The sequence below is a fragment of the Helianthus annuus genome, chromosome 3 (genome assembly GCF_002127325.2).
Source record: "Helianthus annuus cultivar XRQ/B chromosome 3, HanXRQr2.0-SUNRISE, whole genome shotgun sequence".
Lineage (NCBI taxonomy): Eukaryota > Viridiplantae > Streptophyta > Magnoliopsida > Asterales > Asteraceae > Helianthus > Helianthus annuus.
In genome coordinates this window covers 20,298,963-20,317,230 of record NC_035435.2, presented here as the reverse complement: position 1 = coordinate 20,317,230, position 18,268 = coordinate 20,298,963, and positions in this window count along the sequence as shown.

The window sequence follows — 18,268 nt, the reverse complement described above, 5'->3', positions numbered from 1 at the left end:
TAACCATTCAATTGATTATGAGCATTAGGACATAGGTTTGAGATGAGTTAGACTCAAGTTCAACTAAGATTAACAAGTTTAAATGAAAACAGAAACAAACAGTCCAATTTGGAGCCTTTTTGGTGACATTCCAGAGCTTGGTTTTCCATGGAAAACCTATGGAAATGTTCCTAAGGTTGTTTCAAGCAAGTGGGAAGAAGAATGGATGAAACTCGTTAAGTATTGAGTGAGTTATGCTCACTTTTGTGAAGGTTGGTGTTTCTGCTCGAACTTCAGATTCACAGCTGATTAGAGACTGATTTGGGAGAGTTTAGAGTGATTAGCAAAGTGTCAAATGCTTGGAGAATGATGGGTTTTTATAGGGAAGAGTTAGGTTAGGTTGTGGTTGGGTATTTAATGTTAAAAAAACATGGTTTAAACTTCAAACAAACACAAAATCCCGCTAAAAAAACGAGCTGAAAAGGGCCTTGTCTCTTAATTGCGCTGGACATCCTTGGCAGGCTGCGAAGGCTGGGCTGGGCCTGGTCGCGGGCCACGAGCTCGGTTTGGCTGAGAGTTTAAAGGATTTGAGTGTTGGGTTATGTTCGATGTGAAGGCCACAACGTAGCGGTTGGGCGCGTGTTTGTTGATGCTGTTGACCCGGGTTCGAGTACCGTGGTCTTCAGTTTTTTTGTTGATTTAATTTCCCTGGACTTAAATAAACTTATGTTATGTTACTTTTTAAAAGAAACTAACTTTATAATTAAACTAACTAGGTTAGTTTGTGTTTTCTAACTTTAAAATCTAACGAGACTAACTAGATTATTAAAAATAGAACCTTTAAATTGTAAAAATCAGTTAATTTAATTAACTAAATAATGGATAAATAACCATATTTATAACGAATTAAATTAAAGATAAAAGATTTCTTCAGCGAATAACCATTTCGCGAAACTTTCAAGTTTCAAGAATTAGGATTCGACTTCCATTATTTTACGAGTTTTAACTAATTTAACGAGCATCGAGTTTCATTGGGTAATAATGAACCAAGAGTCTTGAATAATATGTCGTTCAAACGTGAATTTTTGATTATCGGTCGCACATAAGTCTAATATGAATACACAAACATGATTAAAATAGCTTCGTCTCATTATGATCAATAGTCTCGAATTACAAATGAAACGAAAGTAGGTTACAAAGAGAGTACAAGTGTCTAAATATGGAAAGTACAACATGACTTGCTAAAATAAAAAAGTGCGGAAATGCGGAGCGTTACCTGTTACTTATATTATTTCCCAAAAATAAATATAAGTATTTGTTAAATAATATTTTCAATATTATTTTTGTGTAAGCATACTTAGAGAAGTATACTTGTATTTTATGTAAATACTTGTGTATTTCACATTATTTGTCAAAAATCAATCCTTTGATTTTTAATACTTTCCGGATTTATGTTTCATAAAAATAATATATTTTTAAGGTTTGTGTGAAATATATATATTTTGTTATGCTAGTTAAGTGTATATATATATATATATATATATATATATTTATTTTTGTCATTTATCTGATTTTTGTATAATTCTCACTACTTGGTAATGATTATGTATTTGTCAAAGTCCATATTGTTTTTTTACTTTAATCTCTAAACTTTTCATCTTCTGCAGTTTTACTTTCAACTTTGGTTCTCTATACCTTTCATTTTTCGCAAAATTTTTGTTTTATGTTCCGTTCTAAATTTTGCGAGTTAACAGGACGCAACGTGCGTGTGTGGTTAAACGTTTTTACGTTCGTCTATTTTTTCCCGTTTGACAGGTTCATCGTAACGCGCAGGTCCTAGATAGACTTAGTTATTCTTTTATATGTTTTACGTTTTGATTTAGTTTCTCCGCATTAACACATGCAACTTCAGTGTTGGTGGTCGCTGACAGTAGTGTGACATTGGTGTTCGTCCCCGCCGCAACGCATGGGTGCTTAATACTAGTTAGATAATAATAGGTAAAGTATAGCCCAAATGAAGACTTATAAATCTTGTGTTATTATATTATAATAACTAGTGGGATTCCCTGCACAGTGTGACGAACATTTAATCAATATTGGTTCGCTTCGTTACAGTGATAGTATGATATCATTACTCAGCATAGCAACTAAAAAAGATATGTCCAAGAGGATATCAACACTTATTTTATATCGATCGAAAACCATAAAATAAATACATTATATTTGTGGCACTCGACTTTAAATAAAACTTTGATCGGAATATAATAAAAATAAGTATGCCGCAACGAAAAAAAATGTGCCTAAAAGGATATTGACACTTGTTTTACAATGATCAAAAACCATAAAAACAAATACCGGTTCAGCTATAATTGTTTCGTATTGTCATGGTAAAGAATAAGAAAATCAATTAAATTTAATCTGTTTGATTTTAAACAAAATTTTTGTTAGGATCGGAGGCTGTCATGATTGTGCTTGTTTGTATAAATTTGACAAATCAATGAATATCAAGTAAGATTAAGTGCAGCAGAAATGAAGAAAAACTTTGTAAGCACAATCTAAGTGGAAAATAGTTTGATAAACAAATGCTTCTCATTAAGTTGAATGATTCAAATACAAAGCAAATGATTACAAGCATGCTTACAGAACTAAGCTCCCCCTCAGCCTGATACTCCAAGGTTGGTTGCACAAGATGAAAGGATTGGACTGGAGGAGAAGAATCCACTCAGTCAATCAAATGTAACAGTATAGGGTACTGCTCCATTTATAGGCAAACCAAACCACTGAGGCATCTCAGCTGACGTCACCATGATAGTGACATCTAACAACCTAACAACCTATAAACACTGTTCTATACAAACTACTGGTGTTTAACAACTGATTATAAGTACAATACAAAACAAGAGAAAACTACTGCTTCACGTTCCACTGTTGTAGCCTGAGCACTGATGTTGAGCATCAGTGCTTTCTTCAAAGGTGATCAATCCTTGAATGGGCAGTGCTTGTGATTTCAGCAGTACTTAGGAAACAACAGTAGATAGAGCGACAATGTTTGTCTTTAGCAGTCTTTGGAGTTTCATTAGTGTTTGGTTCATCAGTTGTTATAGTGAGCAGTACTTAAGATCTATCAGCTGTTAGATTACCACTGTCAAGGGGAAAGCCAAGTGTAAACAGCTGCTTATTCTGAATCCACTGTTGTGATCCGGTTTTGGCTTTCATTATCTGTTCCTCTGGTAGGGTTCAATCCCAACAATCTCCCCCTGGAACAGATAATGCCAAAACCCTTCATTATTCTGGACCTTTATTTCTCATCAGTAGTTCCTTAGCTTGCCTTTTAAATTTTTCTTCAAAATCCTTGGAACTTGTGTCATCTTCATCCCTACACAGTAAGGCCTAGTGCTTCTTTCCTTGATATGTACTTCACTTCGCCGTTGGATCTGAACAAGGTCAGTACGTGGGTCTTTTGATCAGACATCCACTTTAGTACTTTTAATCCAGACGGGTTTCTTGGGAGAGAGTTATTTCCTGATGAGTTTGGAGATGTTGGCCTTGTGAAAAGTTGTAAGCTGTCAGACAATTGTTTGAGGGCCTTTTCAACAACATTATTTGCTGCATCTACATCTTCTACAGTCTTTCTTTAAATTAGCTCTTGCCTCTCAATGTCTGTCATGCCTGTTGGAGTGTTTGGTGATGAAGGTTTGGTTAATACCTCTTTAAAAAGGTTTTGAAGTTTTGCTGAGGTCTCTTCTTTTAGACCCATTTTCATGATGGTATCCTTGAAGTACTCAGCTTCCTTTTCCTTTACCTCTTCACTAGACAGTTGTTTTCCTTCTTCTTGGTTTGACACAAGAATAGGATTATCTGCTGATTTGAACAGTTTTTGGAGGTTTTCAATCTGTTGTTCAAGCTTCATCATTTGTTCACGCTTCTTTGAAGTGCCTGGAACAGTTATCTTTCTTTTCTTCAGCCTTTCATAGGCTTCATCAGTATGCTGCTTTGACCATTTTGATATGGCATTGGCAGTGTCCACTTTTGCATCCACCAGCTCCTGTTTCTTTTTTTTGTACTCAGATGTTAGGTCAGCGATGAGCTTTTTGTATTTGCTCCAATTTGGAGCATTCTTCTTCTTTCTAGGATCGTTCTTGATTCTATCAATCCTATCAGCCTCATGCTTTAAAGCCACTATTGGCCATTCTTCAAATTGGTTTTCTTCAGTAGGATAAAATTTTTGTTGCATGATGTATGCAAGAAGTTTTCTTCTCATCTCTTTACGTTGATTTGTCTTTTCTTTGCTTAGCTCTTGTGCAAAATCTTTTATCTGTTTGACTTTTATGAGCAGAAATTCCAATCTTTCAGCAATGGCTTCATCTTGACCTTCACATTCAACCTTGGCTCTTATCTTAGCCTGTCTTGCTTTGAGCTCAAGGTATTCATCCATGTCTTCTGGGACTATGAAGCCAACGAGTGAAGGAAATCTTCTGTTTAAAGGATCATCATCATTGTAGAATTGCCTCATCTCATTTTTATAGCTTCTAGTTCTTGTGGATATATTGCAGCAATGGGATCATATTTGTCCTCATTTGGCTGAGTAAGTTTTCTTTTTCTGGTGTAGAGCTTTGCTGGTTGTGATGTGAGAATGGTGAGAGCAGTGGTGGATGGCTGACTAACAGTGGTTGAAACAACTGGTGTTCCAACCGTTGTTGTCATTACAACTACTGATATGTCAGCAGATGTCTTTTGCTTTTAAGCAGGGGTTGTGATGGCAGGGGTTTCAGTGGTGATGAGTGATTGACTAACAGTAGTTGGAACAACTGGTGTTTCAACCACTGTTGTCATTACAGCAGATGTTGTAACATCTGCTGTCTTCTGCTTTTTGGCAGGAGGTGATGATGGGGTGGCTGTTTTTGATGGTGAATTTGTTGTTGGTGATGTGATCATAGATGATGGTGGAGCAGTGGTTGTAGTGGTGTGTGTTGATGTGGTGTGTGTTGATACAGCAGCTTTGGTTTGGCTATTTTCTGGCTCAATATGGATGCCATCATCAATTCCTTTCTTCTTCCACTTGATCTTCTCCCCCTTTTTGGCATTATCTGGGAAGGTTTCATTCATGAAGAGGACAGTGGGAGGAACCTTTCCAGAGGCACTTTAGATATGAGCCTTGATAGCTTTAATATCTGCCTGAGTATCTTTAAATCTTGACTCCACCATGTTTGTCAGCTTTTGTACATGTATAGCATGCTGCTGATCAGCCATCTGTTTTTGTCTTTCCAACAGTGGTTGGAACATGTTCCATAGCTCATTTGCAGCAGGTGCAGGTGCTTGAGCTGGAGCAGTGGTGGATTGTGCTTTTTGAGCTTTTAATAGCTGCTGCACCATATCCTTTATCTCAGCGTCTGAAGTTTTAAGGTTTTCAACCCTGCCCGTCAATTCCTGATATTTTGAATCATCATCCAAGTTAATGGGATCATCTGAATCCCCACCAGCAGTGGTTGTACCAATGTGTGACTTAGGGACTGAATCCTAAAAATCATTCATTGATGCCCCTTGTTCTTGGTACTGGGGACTTCTTTCTTCAGCACTTGATTACCTTTTGATGTTGCCAGTGGTTAAAACTAACTCACTGGTGGTTCTCATTGGTGCTATTGAAGAAATTGCCTTCAAGGGAGTCTTATGAATGTAACCACTGTCCAAATGTAAACCAGTGGGTTCAACATTTTTAGTGGCTGCTCCACTTGAACTACTGACAGGAGTTACTTGTAACTCCTGCAGTGTAACCTCCTCAGTTGTTGCTGGGATAACAGAGATATCAACATCAGACCCAATCACTTGTAGGAGTGTACTCTCAGTGATAGGTGTTTGAGAGGAACTGGTTTGTGTCTGAGTAATACCAACTGTATGCAACAAGGGTATCATGGATGGTGGTAATGTAGGGGGTGGGGGTAAGGGAGTTGAAAGAGACATGTCCTTGGGATCAGGACTGTGGAAGATGGATCCAAGTGGGTCCAGAGCTTCATATTGTGGGGTCCCTGTGTTTACAACCTGATCCTTTTGTGAGGATGCAGGAGGAGTTTGAGGTAAGGGTGGAGATCTTTCTTCCAACTGCTGTGAGGAAGTAGCAGCAGTGGTTATTGGTGACATTTGTGTTGTCACGGGCATTTGCTCTAGGATCTCATCTCCCAGAGGTGCCTTTGTTTTGGGTTTGGGGGGCTTTCTGGATGTTTTCTTTTTGTTCTTTTTGGTAGTGGCAGGTATGGGTTTCAAAACAGTGGGAGTGCTGCTTTGATCACCTGGAGCAGTGGGTTCAGCAGCCGATACCTGAGGAGCAGTTTCATCTGCTAAATTTGACAAATCAATGAATATAAAGTAAGATTAAGTGCAGCGGAAATGAAGACAAACTTTGTAAGCACAATCTAAGTGGAAAATAGTTTGATAAACAAATGCTTCTCATTAAGTTGAATGATTCAAATACAAAACAAATGATTACAAGCATGCTTACAGAACTAAACTCCCCCTCAGCCTGATTGTCACACCCCAACCGATGGCGGAATCATCGGGGCGCGGCACAGAGCGAAACAGATTGTTCAGAAGTCTCCACAACAACTATCATACAATTCAGTTATATAACACGTCCCATACCGTGTCCCAAATAATAACAAGTTATCATAGAAATCAACTAAACAATATGGGAACTGTTTCGACAACTCAAGTTTTTAATTATTACAAACCGAAATAAATATTGTTTTAAGACTTCTAGACGGCTATCCGTAAATCTTACTGACTACAGGTGCCAGTACAAGATCTACAGATAATTATGGCCCTGGAGCAGGTACGTGGACACTGTCCTAAGGTCACAGGCTCCTAGAAACTTATTATTGCCTCGCTTCCCTAGCACGCTAGTAGCTTAAACACCTGTCACATACGTTAAAATAAAGTCAATACATATAATGCAAAGGTGAGTACACAAGTTTGAGATAGCATATAGAGTTCGAATAGTTTACGCATAACCAAGCACGTACACAAGGGAAAACGATGCATGTAAATTATCGACATGGGACCATCGATACCAACGACTGCGGGTTGACTGTCCGAGACAGTTCGCAATACATGATTACCACCGTAATCCATGCAAGAAATTGTCCTTAGCAACCCCCGTGTGAACGGGTGCTGAGTCCAAACTATAGTACTACGTTGCTAAAGCAGGCAGATAGCACTCCACGTGTAAACATAATAAACAGCAATCATTTAGACAAGTAATACATGCAAGTAGGTTAGCGTTCAAATAGTTTGTGTTGTTTGTGAATTTGATAGATTACGTATGTAACACCCAAAAGTGCTGAAAGCAAAAAGGGATCGAGTATACTCACAGTGGTTGATCGTGGATTGAAGGGAGCACTGAGAATAGGTTAGCCTGAATAGTTCGATAACACAACGATGAGTAACGCGGAAAAAGTAAACAATGTACTTGGATCGAGTAGGCCATTCGATCGGACAGCAGTTCGATCGAGTGGGCTGTTCGATTGGTTTGAAAGTCCGTTCGAACATCCGTTCGATCGGCCGGCTGGCTCGATCGGCTGGTTCCTTCAAGTGGATTGTTTCTTCCTTTGATGTGAAGGATGTGTTTGTGTATGATGGTTTGTACTACCTTTCAAGTTGGCCGATCGAACAGCTGTTCGATCGGTTAGCCCAACCGATCGGTTAGCATTGCAGACTTGGCAAGATGTCACTCGATCGGTTAGCATGCTCGATCGGGTGACATTCCATTGTTTCAAAAAGTCTAAGTGTTTTAAAGTATAGTATCTCATGATCCGAGCAGTAATGATTACAATCGAGTGGCGTAGTCGATCGATCAGAACCTCGTCAATACTACACTTTGTGAGTTGGTGGGACTAAGTGCTAGTCGATCGGTTAGCCTAACCGATCGGCTGGCATAGTCGTTCGGTTGGGCTGTTCGATCGAACAGCCTAGCCGTTCGGCCAGCTTCTCGCTTTGGTTAACCTATCACCTAACACTTGGTTATTCCCGTTACTTGGTGTGATTTGGAGATATTTTGACTACGAGTTGAACCACAAAACTGAAGTCCCCATTTAGCCTACTGACTCGAGCAGGAATCACCCAAACTCGGTCAAAGACGGTTTTGGAACCCAAGTTTAACGTTTTAACCCGGAATCGGTATATCTCTCGGTGAAACACGAATCTTGAACCATGTGTTCGTTTAGATTGGTTTGTAAATCGGTTCAAGTCTCGTTTTCACCTTTTTGAGTGTAAAAGAGTTGAAAGATAGATGAAAACCCATCTTCCAATCCTTTTCCACCGTGAAATGTTAAGATCTTTGGAAGATTTTAGGTTATTTATGTGGAAATCGGTTAGATCTAGCTTATTCATGGTTGAATGAAGTCAAGAACATGAAGTTCTTGATGAACACCAAGAACACCATGATGACATCACTCAAGAACACCTAGATCTTGGTGATTTCATGGATGAAATTCAGATTTTGAAAGATAGAAAGATGGAGAATCGATTAATGAACAAAAACGTACAAGGATTAGAGCGAAATACTTACCGGTTTGAGAGAAATCTGAGATTTAGTGAGAAGAAGAGGCTGGTCGGTCAGAGCTTTTCCAAAAGTGGAAAGTTTGACAAGGACAGCCCTATTTATAGGCTTCCAAAAGAGGAAAGGGTCAGCTGATCGAACAGCATCCCTGATCGAGCAGCTGTCCGATCGAACAGCCTGTTCGATCGGCTAGCCTGTTCGATCAGGTTGCCCTGTTCGATCGGCTTGCCTGGTTTTTGAGTGTTTCGCGACGATTTTTGATATTTCGAGTTCGATGAACGATGATTTGAGAATGATAGAATTCCTAATCAAATTACTTTTAGTCTCAACTACTATATCTAACATACAAGCATCCTTACAACCATTTCGGGTTCGTTTTCCATTGAGTTTGATTCACCTTTGAGTCTTGATTGATTTGATTGATTCACCACACACTTTAACATAAAAGTAAACATGCACAAGTAACACATAAGGCACACACACACGTATAAAAAGTACTAAAAATCCCCACACTTGAGTTTGATGCTTGATTTGATTAGCTTGATTATTGATTGACTAGCTTTATTGCGTTGTTACTTCCTATCATGCACAGTCGGTCGTTGATTCACAGTTCGATTATCGGCCGTTTAGTTTGATTATACAACACTTACTCCAAATAATATGAAAATCAAAATGAAACTAAAATGAAATTAATCTTTATTAATCTTTAATTCCAATAACAGTCAACACTTGACTTTGACTTTGACTTTTGGAAAACACGGGGTGTTACAGTCTCCCCTCCTTTAGGGAATTTCGTCCCGAAATTAGGCCGAGAACCGTACATCGCCGTGTGATTTTACCAATTTGATGCTTCAGATCTATCTGAACAACTGCGGGTACTTGGCCTTCATGTCACTTTCGAGTTCCCAAGTGAACTCCGCGCCTCGTTTGCCTTCCCATCGTACCTTTACAATAGGAATGCGAGAGCGTCTGAGTTGCTTGGTCTGTTGGTCCATGATTTCGACAGGCTTTTCCACGAAGTGTAACGTCTCATTGACCTGAAGATCGTCGAGTGGTATTATTGCGTCGTGGTCGGCTACGCATTTTCGAAGGTTTGAAATATGGAAAGTCGGGTGGACATTGCTGAGTTCCTCCGGTAATTCGAGTTTGTAGGCAACCTTACCGATCCTTTCCAGAATCTTAAAAGGTCCAACAAATCGAGGCGCAAGTTTCCCTCTTTTGCCGAATCGGACTACTCCCTTCCAAGGCGATACCTTTAGGAGCACGTGGTCGCCAACTGCAAATTCGCGGGGCCTGCGTCGTTTATCGGCGTACATCTTTTGTCTGTCCCGGGCCTTTACCAAATTTTCCCTTATCTGGTGGATCTTGTCAGTCGTTTCTTGCAGAATCTCGGGCCCAGTCAATTGTGAATGACCGACCTCGTGCCATACAATAGGCGAGCGACATCTCCTACCATACAAGGCTTCGAAAGGTGCCATTTCGATGCTGGAGTGATAGCTATTATTATACGAAAATTCGACCAACGGTAGGTGTTTGCTCCAACTACCCCCAAAATCGATAACACACGCACGGAGCATGTCTTCAATAGTACGAATCGTTCTTTCAGTCTGCCCGTCGGTTTGCGGGTGGAATGCGGTACTCAAATTCAGCGTCGTACCAAGAGCTGTTTGAAAAGTTTCCCACAATCTCGATGTAAACCGAGCATCGCGATCCGAAATGATGTCTCGAGGCGTACCATGATTCTTAATGATCTCGTCGGTGTAGATTTGGGCTAGCTTGGCCACCTTATAGTCTTCTCGTATTGGCAGAAAGTGGGCTGATTTGGTTAGACGGTCGACTATAACCCAAATACTGTCGTGACCTGATGGCGTGGTCGGAAGCTTAGTTATGAAATCCATAGCTATGCTTTCCCACTTCCATACGGGTATCGGCGGTTGTTCGAGTAAGCCTGAAGGTCTTTGGTGTTCAGCCTTGACTCTTGCACAAGTTAAACAGCTACCAACATATAGAGCAATATCCCTTTTCATCCCAGGCCACCAGTACTTGTAGCGAAGGTCCTGGTACATTTTGTCCGCACCGGGATGAATGGAATATCGGGATTTGTGGGCTTCGTTCATGATGATCTTTCGCAAATCTGTCCTCCTCGGGACCCAGATTCGGTCCAGATAATAGAATATCCCGTTGGCTTTGCTCACGAGCTGAGTTCCATCGTGATAGATTCGTTCTTTCTTCAACGTACGCTCGTTAAAGCAAGCGTGTTGTGCTTCGCGGATGAGAGCTTCGAGGTTATACTGAGCCTGGATGTTTCGAACACCTATCACGTAATTCTTTCTGCTGAGGGCGTCTGCAACTACATTCGCCTTGCCTGGGTGATAACGGATCTCACAGTCGTAATCGTTGAGAAGTTCTACCCATCGGCGTTGACGCATATTGAGTTCTCTCTGGTTAAAGATATGTTGTAGGCTCTTGTGATCAGTGAAGATCGTACACTTTGTACCATACAGGTAGTGTCGCCAAATCTTTAAGGCAAAGACAACTGCGCCTAGCTCGAGGTCATGGGTTGTATAGTTCTTCTCGTGGATTTTGAGCTGTCGAGATGCGTAAGCTATAACCTTGTCTCGTTGCATGAGAACACAGCCAAGTCCAAGGTTTGAAGCATCACAATAGACAACGAAGTCATCGCTTCCGTCCGGCAGTGTAAGAACTGGTGCATGGCACATCATGTGTTTGAGGGTTTGGAAAGCAGTCTCCTGCGCGGTTCCCCACACAAAAGGCTTGTCTTTATGAGTAAGGGAGGTAAGCGGTACAGCAATCTTTAAGAATCCTTCGATGAATCGCCGGTAGTAACCTGCTAATCCGAGAAAAGAGCGAACTTCTGACGGATTCTTTGGCGTAACCCATCCCTTGACTGCCTCAATCTTTGCAGGATCAACGTGTATACCCCGATTATTCACAATGTGACCCAGAAATTGAACCTCCTCCAACCAGAACTCACACTTGGAGAATTTGGCGTAGAGTTGATTTCCCTGGAGCAACTCGAGAACCAATCGCAAATGCTGCGCATGTTCGGCCCTCGATCTGGAATAGATCAGGACATCGTCGATGAATACAATGACGAAACGGTCTAAGAACGGTTTACACACGCGATTCATCAGATCCATAAAGACCGCGGGTGCGTTGGTCAAACCAAAAGGCATGACAACAAATTCGTAGTGGCCGTATCGGGTTCGAAAAGCGGTTTTGGGTATGTCTTCCTCTTGAATCCGCAACTGATGGTAGCCTGAACGTAGATCAATCTTGGAGAAACACTGAGCACCTTGTAGTTGGTCAAACAGGTCATCGATTCTTGGTAAGGGGTATCGGTTCTTGATGGTCAGCTTGTTCAATTCCCGGTAATCGATGCACATTCGGAACGATCCGTCCTTCTTTTTGACGAAAAGGACTGGTGCGCCCCATGGAGAAGTGCTCGGGCGAATGAAGCCTTTTTCAAGTAACTCCTGGAGTTGGTTTGAGAGTTCTCGCATCTCAGATGGAGCGAGTCGATACGGAGCTTTGGCCACTGGGTTGGCTCCTGGAATGAGGTCGATTCGAAAGTCGATATCACGACTTGGAGGTAATCCAGGAAGATCATCAGGGAACACCTGAGGAAATTCTCGGACAACGGGGACATCTTTGACTTCAACTTTCTTTTTCTTGTCCGTCTCTGCTACAACAATGTTGGCCAAAAAGGCTCGATATTCCTTGCGGAGATATTTGCGAGCTTGAAGACAGGACATGAGCTTGAGATCTTTCGCAGTAGTTTCACCATAAACACATAGAATATCACCACTAGCTAGCACAAAACGAATCATCTTATCGGAACACACAACTTCAGCACGGTTTTCACGAAGAAAGTCCATGCCTACTATGACATCGAAACTTCCGAGCTGCATTGGAATGAGATTAATCGGGAATATATGACTGTTGAGCTTGAGGGTACAATCACGGAGCACAGAATTGACAGCAATGGTTCTTCCGGTAGCGACTTCTACTTCGAAGGGTGTCGAAAGATAAGAGCGCTTACGTCTAAGGAGCTTCTCAAATTCAAATGACACAAAGCAGTTATCGGCTCCAGTATCAAACAAACATGATGCATATATACCATTCACAAGGAACGTACCATTGACCACGTTGTTATCAGCTTGAGCCTGGCGTGCGTTGATGTTGAAAGTTCTGGCGTGAGCGGCTTGTTGTTGAGGCTGTTGTTGTTGTTGCTGGGGTTGTTGAGCTTCTTGTTTCACCACCCTGTTCGGGCACCGGTTTGCGAAGTGGTTAGGGTCACCACATGCAAAGCAGGTCCGAACATTGTTTGCCGGGGCCTGTGCAGCTTGAGGAGCTTGAGGAGCTTGAGGTGCAGGGAGTAGAGCCTGGTTGACAGCGGCTTGAGCTTGAGCTTGGCGGGGACCATAGCGGCAATTCGCAGTGAAATGCCCGTAAACGTTGCAGTGGACACAGAAACGGCAAGCCACACCCGCTGGGTGATGATAGGAACACGTTGGGCAGAGAGGGTGGGGTCCGGTATACGCACGCTTAGCTGGTGGCGCATTGATCACTGGAGCAGTGCGCTGTGGTTGTTGCTGTTGTGACGGTACTGACTGAAGAGGAGCAGCATTGGTTGCGGCGGCGCAATTCTTGTTCTTCTTTCTTCTTCTCGAGGTCTTGGAGGCTTGAGCAGTAGGATTGTCGGTTGATGCGGTAGTAACTTGATGCAACGATTTGGATGGCTTATCCCAGAAACCAGCCTTAACTCGCTTGTCGTTAATCTCGGCAGCGAGTAGGTAGGTTTCCTCGATCGTTGCGGGCTTGGAGGCGTGAACAAAATCTGCGACACAATCCGGAAGAGCACGGATGTATTTCTTGATGGTCATGTCAGAAGTCTTGACCTGATCGGGACATACGATACTCAATTGCTTGAAACGGGCGGTGAGACCAGCATTGTCTCCCTCCTTTTGCTTGATACTCCAGAACTCATCCTCCAACTTTTGGCGTTCGTGGGGAGGACAGAACTCGTCCATCATGATCGCTTTCAATTCTTTCCACGTCAGCTCGTATGCAGCGTCGTTCCCGCGCTTGTTCCTTTCTGCGGTCCACCAGTCCAAAGCTCGCGACTGGAAGACACCGGTAGCATTGAGAGTACGGAGGTGATCTGGGCATCCGCTTTGACGAAGGGTGACTTCTACCGAGTCAAACCAATGAAACAGAGCCGTAGGGCCATCTTCACCGGTAAACTCTTTTGGCCCACATGCCTTGAATTGTTTGAAGCTAAAAGTAGCTTTGTTGGGGTCTTTGGGCGTGAGGGTTCGGGATTCCTCAGATGACTTGCTTGCGTTCTCGAACACATCACTGACGGCTTTTGCCACGGTCTTAGAGATGATAGCAGCCAGACGTCGATCTCTTTTCTCCTGGCGGGTAAGACGCGAGCGTGATCTAGGTTGTCCAGATGACGACATGGTCTGCAATAGACATCGTCACAGGCTCAACACAGCGAATTCGAGTCTCACACGTTCTTAGATCTCTAAAGCTTAGAATCACGTCGCATCTCTCGTCACGTAACACATATTATCACATAAGCACATAATCATAGAGGCACATAAGCACAGAAGCAATTAGGGCACATAAGCACGGAATCAATTAGGGCACATAAGCAATTAAGCAAATAGAGCACTTAATTTCCTAAACACGTACGCAATTTTATCACAGAGGTAGTCAGAAAACAAAAACCTATAACCACAAGTCGAGTGCCGTTCGTTTTGCGTATCGGATAGCACCACATTGTATCGTCTAACTTAGTCGTATAGCGTAGCATAGCACACTGGTTTCGTTTAGATCACATCAACAGGGATTTGAATCGAGATAGGATAGCAACAAAAGTCACGCAGATTGATAACAAATGGAGTAACCAACGAATCTTAAAACACGTAAACAGGTAAATCATATAAAATCAACGAAACAACACTCAAAATCGGAAAATGGATTGTCTGCGGCTACTAGACTTTGACTAACCATGGCAATTTAACTATTCACAGTTGACTTGTCGTCACTTTCGACTCTAGGGGACATGCTTCTGCCTCGATTCTTGGGCATTATGCATGCGCATTCTAGGCCATACTCGTGAGTTCAGGTCGTTGGAGTCCGTCAATTGCCTTGGCGAGACGAAATAAAGTCGGAATAACTGCCAAGGTTAGGGTTTCACCCCTAGCTCAGCAATTTCTTCCTTGTTTTAAGAAAATCTTAGAGGAAAGTTTTCATCAAATTACGGGTTTCAGCCCTAATTTGGTATAATTCTCCCCCGTTTGTTGATAGAAAATTGCACAAATAGTTGGCAAAAATTTGTAATTTATGCAGGAATTTGCGGGTTTCACCCCTAATCCCGTCCAAATTACAAAATTTGGCTCGGAGTTCGGATGTAATGATAGAATAGAAGGAAACAACATATAATAAGCACATAAACTTGGTCTCTTGGTTCCTAACTATAGTCTAGGTCTCTAAGACAGCGATCCGGACTAGATCGTGTCTAACCTAATTCCCTATAGTTATGGCTCTGATACCAATCTGTCACACCCCAACCGATGGCGGAATCATCGGGGCGCGGCACTGAGCGAAACAGATTGTTCAGAAGTCTCCACAACAACTATCATACAATTCAGTTATATAACACGTCCCATACCGTGTCCCAAATAATAACAAGTTATCATAGAAATCAACTAAACAATATGGGAACTGTTTCGACAACTCAAGTTTTTAATTATTACAAACCGAAATAAATATTGTTTTAAGACTTCTAGACGGCTATCCGTAAATCTTACTGACTACAGGTGCCAGTACAAGATCTACAGATAATTATGGCCCTGGAGCAGGTACGTGGACACTGTCCTAAGGTCACAGGCTCCTAGAAACTTATTATTGCCTCGCTTCCCTAGCACGCTAGTAGCTTAAACACCTGTCACATACGTTAAAATAAAGTCAATACATATAATGCAAAGGTGAGTACACAAGTTTGAGATAGCATATAGAGTTCGAATAGTTTACGCATAACCAAGCACGTACACAAGGGAAAACGATGCATGTAAATTATCGACATGGGACCATCGATACCAACGACTGCGGGTTGACTGTCCGAGACAGTTCGCAATACATGATTACCACCGTAATCCATGCAAGAAATTGTCCTTAGCAACCCCCGTGTGAACGGGTGCTGAGTCCAAACTATAGTACTACGTTGCTAAAGCAGGCAGATAGCACTCCACGTGTAAACATAATAAACAGCAATCATTTAGACAAGTAATACATGCAAGTAGGTTAGCGTTCAAATAGTTTGTGTTGTTTGTGAATTTGATAGATTACGTATGTAACACCCAAAAGTGCTGAAAGCAAAAAGGGATCGAGTATACTCACAGTGGTTGATCGTGGATTGAAGGGAGCACTGAGAATAGGTTAGCCTGAATAGTTCGATAACACAACGATGAGTAACGCGGAAAAAGTAAACAATGTACTTGGATCGAGTAGGCCATTCGATCGGACAGCAGTTCGATCGAGTGGGCTGTTCGATTGGTTTGAAAGTCCGTTCGAACATCCGTTCGATCGGCCGGCTGGCTCGATCGGCTGGTTCCTTCAAGTGGATTGTTTCTTCCTTTGATGTGAAGGATGTGTTTGTGTATGATGGTTTGTACTACCTTTCAAGTTGGCCGATCGAACAGCTATTCGATCGGTTAGCCCAACCGATCGGTTAGCATTGCAGACTTGGCAAGATGTCACTCGATCGGTTAGCATGCTCGATCGGGTGACATTCCATTGTTTCAAAAAGTCTAAGTGTTTTAAAGTATAGTATCTCATGATCCGAGCAGTAATGATTACAATTGAGTGGCGTAGTCGATCGATCAGAACCTCGTCAATACTACACTTTGTGAGTTGGTGGGACTAAGTGCTAGTCGATCGGTTAGCCTAACCGATCGGCTGGCATAGTCGTTCGGTTGGGCTGTTCGATCGAACAGCCTAGCCGTTCGGCCAGCTTCTCGCTTTGGTTAACCTATCACCTAACACTTGGTTATTCCCGTTACTTGGTGTGATTTGGAGATATTTTGACTACGAGTTGAACCACAAAACTGAAGTCCCCATTTAGCCTACTGACTCGAGCAGGAATCACCCAAACTCGGTCAAAGACGGTTTTGGAACCCAAGTTTAACGTTTTAACCCGGAATCGGTATATCTCTCGGTGAAACACGAATCTTGAACCATGTGTTCGTTTAGATTGGTTTGTAAATCGGTTCAAGTCTCGTTTTCACCTTTTTGAGTGTAAAAGAGTTGAAAGATAGATGAAAACCCATCTTCCAATCCTTTTCCACCGTGAAATGTTAAGATCTTTGGAAGATTTTAGGTTATTTATGTGGAAATCGGTTAGATCTAGCTTATTCATGGTTGAATGAAGTCAAGAACATGAAGTTCTTGATGAACACCAAGAACACCATGATGACATCACTCAAGAACACCTAGATCTTGGTGATTTCATGGATGAAATTCAGATTTTGAAAGATAGAAAGATGGAGAATCGATTAATGAACAAAAACGTACAAGGATTAGAGCGAAATACTTACCGGTTTGAGAGAAATCTGAGATTTAGTGAGAAGAAGAGGCTGGTCGGTCAGAGCTTTTCCAAAAGTGGAAAGTTTGACAAGGACAGCCCTATTTATAGGCTTCCAAAAGAGGAAAGGGTCAGCTGATCGAACAGCATCCCTGATCGAGCAGCTGTCCGATCGAACAGCCTGTTCGATCGGCTAGCCTGTTCGATCAGGTTGCCCTGTTCGATCGGCTTGCCTGGTTTTTGAGTGTTTCGCGACGATTTTTGATATTTCGAGTTCGATGAACGATGATTTGAGAATGATAGAATTCCTAATCAAATTACTTTTAGTCTCAACTACTATATCTAACATACAAGCATCCTTACAACCATTTCGGGTTCGTTTTCCATTGAGTTTGATTCACCTTTGAGTCTTGATTGATTTGATTGATTCACCACACACTTTAACATAAAAGTAAACATGCACAAGTAACACATAAGGCACACACACACGTATAAAAAGTACTAAAAATCCCCACACTTGAGTTTGATGCTTGATTTGATTAGCTTGATTATTGATTGACTAGCTTTATTGCGTTGTTACTTCCTATCATGCACAGTCGGTCGTTGATTCACAGTTCGATTATCGGCCGTTTAGTTTGATTATACAACACTTACTCCAAATAATATGAAAATCAAAATGAAACTAAAATGAAATTAATCTTTATTAATCTTTAATTCCAATAACAGTCAACACTTGACTTTGACTTTGACTTTTGGAAAACACGGGGTGTTACACTGATACTCCAAGGTTGGTTGCACAAGATGAAAGGATTGGACTGGAGGAGAAGAATCCACTCAGTTAATCAAATGTAACAGTACAGGGTACTGCTCCATTTATAGGCAAACCAAACCACTGAGGCATCTCAGCTGACGTCACCATGATAGTGACATCTAACAACCTAACAACCTATAAACACTGTTCTATATAAACTACTGATGTTTAACAACTGATTATAAGTACAATACAAAACAAGAGAAAACTACTGCTTCACGTTCCACTGTTGTAGCCTGAGCACTGATGTTGAGCATCAGTGCTTTCTTCAAAGGTGATCAATCCTTGAATGGGCAGTGCTTGTGTCTTCAGC